This window comes from Falco naumanni, chromosome 2 (assembly GCF_017639655.2).
Source record: "Falco naumanni isolate bFalNau1 chromosome 2, bFalNau1.pat, whole genome shotgun sequence".
NCBI classification, from domain to species: Eukaryota; Metazoa; Chordata; class Aves; order Falconiformes; family Falconidae; genus Falco; species Falco naumanni.
The window spans coordinates 90,129,181-90,138,572 of record NC_054055.1 but is presented as its reverse complement, the minus strand read 5'-3'; the positions used below and the strand labels follow the sequence as shown (position 1 = coordinate 90,138,572).

Sequence of the window (9,392 nt, the reverse complement as noted above, 5' to 3'; positions counted from 1 at the left end):
GAGCACAGTGATATATATCTCTATCTCTATCTCTATCTCTATATCTATATATATAAGATAGATATATATAGAGATGATCTATATAGCTATAACAAGTCCTATAGCTTTGAAAGAGTTTTGCTGGAGAGAGCAAGTAACAAAGCTTTGAACTGACAAACACAACCCTAAAAATCAGTGTTGCCTTTACTGCTACTCTAGCAGCCGATTTTGCCCCTGTCAAAGTCTCATGGAAAGGAAGGTTTGTCCCTCAATATAGTGGTTTGTTTCGTAATGCCCTCCTGTCTTGCTAAATTTATTAGAGAAAGAGGGAGGGGCTGCCACAGTCCTATTTCAAAATACAATGCTTATGAAGCACATAGCCCTCAGGGCCATCTACAATTTTATCAGCCAAGAAGAGAAAACAAAAATACCTTCTAACTCTTTGAATCTTCTTTAGCCTTTCTTTTTCAAGATCTGTCAGTGCTGAATTCCAGCAACATACCGGGTTGAATATTTACTAGTCCTTTTACCTTTATTACACGTACTCACCAATACTCTGAGGCAATATCTTTGATTCATGGATAAATAAGACAAATGAAATGTAATCTTACAGAATTACAGGGTGAATCTTGGATTTTTTTATTTTTCACCTTTCCCCTCCTAAAACAATGTGAGCTTAAACTGAGAGGATGTTATCTGAAATTGTAGAATAAATAATTAACCTCCCTACCCAATTAAAAATTCCTTTAAGCTTGCGCAGCACTTAATAAGGAAGTGATAGAAATAAAATTGCCTGTGAAACCCTACCTTTAACAACTAGTTATTAAGACATCTACTGAATATTTGTAAACCAAGATATTTCAAAGATTTTAATGCAGCCAAATAACTTGTCTGTTCTCCACAGGATGCCAGGGACCTCTACCTGCTGTTTAAATGTAAGATCTTTTTTCATAAACTTTTTTTTTCAATTAAAAAAAAATCCCGCCCACCCCTTTTAACAAGGGCAAATAATCTGCATTTTTTTCTCAGGAAGCTGAAAACACTGTCTGGAATCTTCCCAAAAAAATTCAATTCGATGCCAACACTGCTTATGGAAAATTTCAAACTTGTGAATGCTGGCAAAGTTTCACAAGCAGCTAAAAACCTGTATAATGCAAAATGTCAGACAGCTTCAAAATAAGTGACACACCACTGCACACTGCTAAATACTTTTAAATAAAGAGGTTATCCAAGAGAGATACACAGCTGTAGAGATTTCGTATCAGCCTTACAACATTTTCACTGATTTAAACCTGCTAGGTCAGTTCAAACCTATTGACCTGGTGAAGAGAGACTGTAAATATCTGGACCTTCTGGTCTTGCTCTACAACTGTTTTGCGTAGCAGAGCACAGCCAGACCAAATATGAGACCTTTGCATTCCTTTTCTGGGTCCAAACAGCCAGAGGGTTCTTTATACTGGACACAGCCCTCTAAGGTGCATGGTAATACTTAAATAAAAAACATGTCAGTTGGTCATCAGCCTCCTATATCTGAACACATTTTTTAACTACTCTTTTTTCATAAGTAGGAACCATTGGAAGGTCTAAATCCAAACGCATTTTCCAGACCCCAAGCAACACTGACAAATAATGCGTTCCCAGATCACGTTTCACTGTTCAGCCTGTGTATTTCCCACTCCTTTGCTACTCAGTATCTCTGGCTTATGAACTTCCTCCAAACGAACACCTTGCCGTGCTTCTCTTGTAGACTTTCCTCTGATACGTTGTTTTTCAGCATTACCCAGTTCCCAGCAATGTCTACCTGGGGACTTGGGGAAAATTGTAATTTATAATGCCATGAAAACCTTCTTTGAAAGACTTGGTTTATTTGATAAGCATTTTTAGGCAATTTCTTCAAAAGAATCTTGTGTGCTAATACACAATTGTTCAGGTCAATCTTTGTTTCATTACTTCATTCACTGCGACTATTTTTCTCATCAAAAGAAGGGATTTCTTGGAGCTTCATTCATCTTCCTTTGCACTCAAGCCTTTGGCTCCCAAGCATTTTGGCGCCTGTATGCACAGGCAGTTCAGCGAGCATCACTGCTTTCATTGTCCTTATTTGCCCTAGGTTTGGATTTTGGATTGGCACAAATTCAGCCACACTGCTGACTAACACAGGAGGGTATTTCTGGTCTTAGAGGTGATTGTTGAGCTGTACCACGGGGTGGCTCAGCACCCCCAAAGGCATATGGTGCTTTTGACCCTAAGCTCCATGGGCTGAAGGGAGTTGGTGGCTTTGTGCCGCAAGTGTTGGTATGGGCTGCAATGTGCCTGTCTTAGTAGCCCGGCCATTTATTCTGACAAATGTCAGGCCAGATGCTATCCAAAACCCAGGTACCGTGGCAGCGTGGGCACCTTTCCAGCTCAGGTTGTGCTTTCCAAGCCTTGTTTCCCAGAAGCTATGTGAAGCTTCCCACGAACACCAAGCCAGCTCTCTCAGTGAGCATCGTAAAGACCAGCAGTGACTGGAAAAGTGCAGCTGGATGGGTCAAAGCCTTTTCACAGCCTTCCAGGGAAAAGTGATGGGCAGCACACCAAGCCACAGCACTCAGCTAGTGCTTGAGCTCTGTGGTGAGGATACTGCCTGGTGGGAGCAGGTCATGCAGCAAACCCAGGAGGACTGCCAGTTGCTGAAGCTAGGGGATATGGCAGGTGACCATCCTGGGGTTCTGTGCTGATTTTCTCCTGTCTCTAATGAGGCACGTAACAGAGCCACCTGGAGAACAGAGAAGCCTCTGCCTGTGAGCAGCCTGTGATCACTTAGTGCCAAAGTCAAACCATTTGAACTGTGCATTGGGAGAGGAATGCAAGGTCGTAAAGCATTTGCCCTTTGCTGCCTATGGATCACATATGCATAGTGAGACCTGGGCAGTTTTATAGGGTTGTGATCTCCCACCCACAAGAAAGATTAATCATATACATTTCTCATTCCCCTGTCCAGCAGGAATGCCAAGCCCTGACTCCTCATAACATTTTTGAAGCACCTTGTATCCTTTTTGCCTGACTGCACCTGTCCGATAGGATGATTTTGCAGAATTTGATGACGTTGGTTCCCTGGCCATAGTATGATTTAATGCTTCATACTGTGGTTAAAACACCCTGTCAATTCCAGATGGTTGAGCTGTCTTTGCTTTTCTGTAGGCAGCTTTGAGGGACTTTGCTTCATCCATTAAGATTTGTGCAGGGCCGCACGCCTCTGTCACAGCAGACAGCAATAACCAGCAATGCTTTGGGAGGTTCCAGCAACTGTTTTCTTGCCAGGTTTTTTGCCCCAAGGAAAAGGTATTGAAGAACCTCTTTTTCAGACCCACTTTGGGCACAGTGGCTGGGATCAAATCACCTCTGACACATTCCCTTCTGTGGGTCACAGCCCATTCTTCACTGGATGTTTCCAGCTCCTGCATGGAAACTCTTGATACCATCTCGTCTGGGACATTTCTAGTGAAGGACCAAGTGGTTGCCAGAAGATGACAGGCTGGTGATGGCAACCTTGGTGGCAATATTCTCTTGTGGTAGCCATAGAAAGACCCCTTCCTAAAGCAGTCTGCAAAGAAAAACAGGAATAGAGTCTCAGTCTGACAGTAAAAATTGGCAATATTTAGAAATATTGATCCTGTAATATCCGAGTCTGGAGAGGGGAGAAACAGGCACTGCTGGCTGAGTGCAAGCACCCAAGCACCAGCACTAGAGGATTCTATAGAATTAAGCATCTCCACAGGCTTGATTAAATAATTACATTAACTTACAAATGCAAATTAATGTCTGGAGAATTCTTTAGGAATTCTGAACAGACCTATGGGGACTAAAAAAAGGCACAAGAAGATTTTACTGTTTACTGCACAGGAACTCAGCCTGGGCATGTCTTGACAGAACAAAATGACTGAACTGAAACTATTCTTAGCTAGAAAATATCAGAATACTAAAAATTAGGACTTCAAGAAATTATATTCTAGATACCTGTATTTCCTTCCACTTCTGAAAGGGCAGGGCAGAACTGCCACATTTAGCCTAATCTCTCTATGACGTAAGCCATTACATTTCACTCAGTCCTTTGTGAACCAAAAGACTTTGACTCAAGCAAAAATGCCAGAAAGCCATGCAACGTTGAGCTCAAGGCACTGAGGAGACGGGAACCCATCCTGTCCATTACATTTTGCTTGTGGTTGATCACCTTTCGCCATTTAGAAAGTCAAGTCCAAGATTTTAAATTGAATGAATCTTGTTGAATTTCAGTTACATCTTTCTCTAGCCTAAAGTGACTTCCCGTTACCAGGAAAGCACTGTATTTCATGTATTCTCTCTTTTTTCTGTTCCTGTTGTTGTTAAACAGCTAAAGAAATTTTAAGCCTCCAAATCCTTTTATGAATCTTTGTGGCCTCTCCAGTTTTCAGTCTCTTTAACAAAGGGAACGCAGCAGATATAAACTCACCTTATTTCTACAATCAACTCCGGTAGCAGCATCCCCAAACAGCACTAGTCCTTTTGTCCCATGTGTATACTACATTCTTTTTGAGATGTCTTGTGATGGCATCGCTTTAATCTTATCTGAAGTCTCTGCTTTTCAGGATTTCAGTAGTATCTTCTAGGTACATGATTTGCGTTCATTAATCCTAGATACAAATTTGCATGTGTACACATTAAGACATAAGTGGTTACATTCACAAAGTAATGCAGTCTGTGTGATTGTTTTGCATTGCCTTTTTCTCATCATCCAGATGTACTCACTCCAGTGTCTTTGTCACAGCCACAGATAAAATCAGTGGCAATACTATGATGACTTCTAGATCATGAAGGAAGTGTTGGGCCACGACTAAGGCTCCACCTCTGTAAACAGTCCAAATGTTTGGTTATTTTTTGTAATGTTACTTATTTCTTCAGATCTATCAGCCCAGCAGTCTTTAAGCCATTGAATATATATTGAAACTAAAACTTAGTGTGTGTAGTATGAAGCACCTTAACAAAGTCTACTCCATCTACACAATTTTGTGCTGAAGCTTCTCACCTACTCAAGTAACGAAGTTCGGGGTGTTTGCCAAGATCTTTTTTCCTTAAGCCACATTTCTTCATATTCGTTAAGTCCCTGCCCTTTTATTCTTTATCAAAGAAATCCCATGTTTTCTTTTCCGTTATTTTGCCGAGGACTGACTTTACAGGATGGGTTGGCTTATTAGTACCTGACTCATCCTGCTCAGACAAACGGGAACTGGCCCTGATATCACCCTTTCTGAAACGGCTCAAGCCTTTTGAGATTTAAATTCATTACTGTAAATGGACCAGCCACCTCTGCTGACAAAGGCTGGCAGCTGTGTATTCTGAGGCATATACCACTCCACATTTTCCCTATACTTGTACTTCTCATGAGGCATTTTCTACTGATTGCTGACCTGAAACAGCTCATGATGTCTAACAGATTTTCGGTCTGACAGCCTTTCCTTTGTTACGTTCACTTTTAACACACCAGGATTATCTGTAACTGCAGATTAAATAGTATCAATGGAATGACTGCTTATCCCTCATACTTCCTTCACTTTGGGACACATTTTTCACAGATTCCTTCTCAGTGTAACTGTCCCAAATACACTATGCATGAAAAATGCTCCTAGTACAGTTGTAGCTTATACCACAGAACACCACTTTAGTTGACATGACTTAGACCACACTCCTTTCTTCTCAAGTAGATCAATTCTAATAAAGGAACTGACCTTGCTAGCAAACCTATCCCAGCAGAAGTTCATAATCTTAAACCTTGCAGAGTCACTTGTGAGACCGGAAACTGCTTTATTTAATCTTCATGAACTACAAACACATTTTGCTGGTTTTGCCACATGGAAAACAGAAACACTTATTCTACCACCCCTTTTTCATCTCCTGATGGAAATACACATTTCCTAAAACCTGTTGTTGCTAACATACTACAAAGCTCTTTGTCCTCCAAAATCTTCGTCAGGGGCAGTTTTAATGGTGATACAAGCAACATGAAAACAAGAATACTAAATGCTTGGGTGTTTGGGTTCTTTTGAAATCCACCCTTTTTTAAAATGCATCGATATGTATCATGGGTTGCTTGGATGAACAGCTGAAATGTTACCAGTAGAGATCATTACTTTTTCCTGGATATCACAAGTGTTTTAGCGGATGGTAGTACTGCAAGCACTGCCTCAGAAGCACATGTGCAAGTTCCTGTATTTAATGACACCAAACTCCTGTTTCTTGTGTAGTTTCCAAGGTGGACCACAGCCAGCTAAAATGGAAATTTTTTTTCCAACTCTTCCTCACAGTAAGTCCGCAGCTACTACAGTTATGAAGTAAAACTTTTTACCACTCTTAGGAGCAATCTTGTTAATCCTCCTTAGTCATTCCTTCCTAATTAAATTATTCCAGGTAAATATTGGTGCATGTGCAATATTATTAACAACTAAACAGAAAAAGTAATGGAAGACTTTAGTTCCTTGGGTAAGACAACATATTTCCTTTTTATAGATAAGTTTCAAATAGAAGCTGGAAGACAGAAAAATTATTTATAGGATTTCCATGAAAACGTATTTACAGAAGACTACTATAGGAGAAATTACAACAACCTCCCCCTTTCTTTCCTACCCAGACTCTAATTTCCCTCATTCATTGTAGCCACATAGGAAAAACATTAACAGATCACTTCAGCAGACTCAGTAAGTTTACTGTAGAGTGAAGTAACCTGGATTCAACTCAAAATGACCACTCATAACCAGCTGAAGGATTCATCAAGGTTGAAAAATTGTTACTGTTAAGGAAACATGCTAATGTAACTGGATGAAAAAATAACTCTATTTCATTGTAGATCAAGAAATAAACAACTTTACCTAAAGGGCTTCAAAACAGTCAACATAAAGCTGATGACGCTCAGCTTAGCATCTTATAACCTAGAGCTGTTAGTAATACAGCAGCTAGAGCTTGATAAATCTGGCAGTGTTACATAGCACACTGGTGTTTGCTCAGCATGTTGCCAATGCTTGTGAAGAGATGTAAGATACAAGATAAATGTGCAGAACTGTGGCTGAAAATGGCTCTTTACTAATTTTTATAGTTTGTTCACAAGTACGTTATAAGTGAGATGGATGCAAACATTATCAGCCATACTGACTTACAGCCGTACCAGTTTTTCATGACTTGAAAGACTCTTCAAGATTACCTAGATGGAATCTGATAGTAACATCATAATAGCCAATTTAATAATTAAGTGTCCAAGCAAAAACCTACCAGCACTGATACGACCCTTCTTTTTTGTGATTATGAGAACTATTACCACTTCTGGTATCTTCAGAACTAACTCCATGACTACTAAGTACAAGTGTAATTTTAAGAGGACATTCAGCAAAAGCCACCAGCTTCACTTGCTTTTTTGAGGGCAAAGTCAGATACAGCATGGTGCCTACTGCTGAGTGACACTAAAACAAGCTCTAGAGAAAAATGTAAAGAAACACTGGGTTACAAGTAAAATTAAGAGTTGGAAGGCAAGGGCTCCGTTCACAGGACTGTGAACAATTGAGCTATAGACTTTTATATACAAGCTATACTCTGCCTCTGGTGTATAAAATCTGACCCAACCTAATCGCTAATTAAGGTCAGAAATTCTATTGCTTACCGTCTATTTTTACCATTGATCTACTCTACACCAGCAAGTGCAAGTTACAAAAAAAAATATTGTGCAAGTATGTTAACTTACGTTGTTACAAAGTGGTGCAAGCATACCTAGGGTACCTGCGGTTTTCAAGTGCATTCTACCCTTGGACTCCTCCATTAGCCGCGAGAGCAGAAAGGGCTGTGAATATCAGTTACAAACATGGCTTCCTTTCTGGCAGCCACACCAATGGGAGTTACCCTGTTCCTGATCATACCGGGGTGTCTGTGCCCTACTGGAAATGATAGTGGCTGGGGACAACATTCACGTGACGGCTGCATCAGGACAAAACATCTCCCTAACGACTCAAAAGATGCTCATATGTGGCTCCTGAGTAGTACAGAACAAGGGGATAAAGGTGAAACAGTTAGACGCAGGCAGGGCGAACAGCCAACCAGTCAAGAAGTTATGACTTGCGTCTTCACAAAACATCTAGTTATTTGCCTTTCAGTGGCTTCACAGCTTTTCTGAGGTCTTCCCCTGCAATGACATAAAAATTAGATATGCTGAATCTTTGATGGTAATGTGCCCTGTATTCCGGATTTCCATTACCTACGTGAATGACAGACTTGATTAAAATGTCCTTGGAACCAAAGATCTTACAGGATATCCTGCTGTTCATAATTTTTAATGCACTTTACATTTGTTGGAAAAACTGGCTTAAAAATCATAAAGCCATTCAAATTGGAAGGTACCTCTGCACACCATCTAGTCAACCCTCCTGTTTAGAGTGGAGTCAGCTACAGCACGTTGCTCAAGGCTATGTCCAGTTGGGTTTTGAGTATGTCTGAAGACGAGACTTCACAATCTCTCTGGGAAACCTGCTCCACTGTCTGAACAAATTCACATCTTTTTTTCCCCCCCTCCCTTATGTTTAAATTGAATTTCCTGTGTTTGTGCCATCATCTCTTGTCCTTTCACTCAACACCAGTGAGAAGAGTCTGGCCCCGCCATCTTTATTTCCCCCATCCGTTCTTCCCACACATGGATAAATCCCCCTGAATCTTCTCCACACCGAGCAGTCCCAGCTCTCTCAGCCTCTCCTCATACCCCAGGTGCTCCAGCCCTTCTGCCATTTTAACAGCCTAGCCTCTATGAAAGCACTGTATAATACAGGCTATTAGAGACACGATCCAAACAAGGATCTTATCAATGTATAAATAAAAACACTGAATAGTTTGACCATTTTTTACTTTTCTGTATTAGATCTACCTTGCTGTTGATTATGAATCGACCACCATCTTTCTCTGCACTTGTTCCTTTGGCCTCTTCCATCTTGACAAGAATATTTACTTAAGACCATTTTACATTAATATCACACATATGGTCAAGCTCAGCAATTCTTTTTCAAGGTAAGTATTTTAGGACCCTCTCCTGCAATACAGGTTTGGGCTGATTCTACAAAAGTTTAACTACAACCTTCATGGAATTAAATAAAAGCAATTAATCTCTGAAGTGTTATGGTTCCTCTTTCATTCTCAGTATCATGGTTAAAATTTCTACGGTGCATGGTACTTGTTTACCATACGCTATACTGAAATACAACTACAAGCATCGCCCAAATTACTTTTTAAGCCTACGTGTTAAGATAGAAAAGACCAGTGCATAAGATTAAAGCTCAAAGCTGAACCCAAAGGCTCACTCACAACATAAACACCTCAAGTATGCTGTTCTTGGCCAGATAAGTCACATTTGCATCATTTGATAAGCGCAG

General features: G+C 40.4%; 1 long non-coding RNA gene across 1 annotated transcript; it reads right to left on the bottom strand.

Moving 5' to 3' along the window:
* Nucleotides 1–2,947: 2,947 nt before the first annotated feature.
* LOC121082868 lies at nucleotides 2,948–9,279 on the bottom strand. Its single transcript, XR_005826162.1, has 2 exons — nucleotides 4,451–9,279; nucleotides 2,948–3,565 (listed from the first exon to the last, which is right to left on the bottom strand). It is a non-coding gene; the product is annotated as an uncharacterized LOC121082868 (long non-coding RNA).
* Nucleotides 9,280–9,392: the final 113 nt, after the last annotated feature.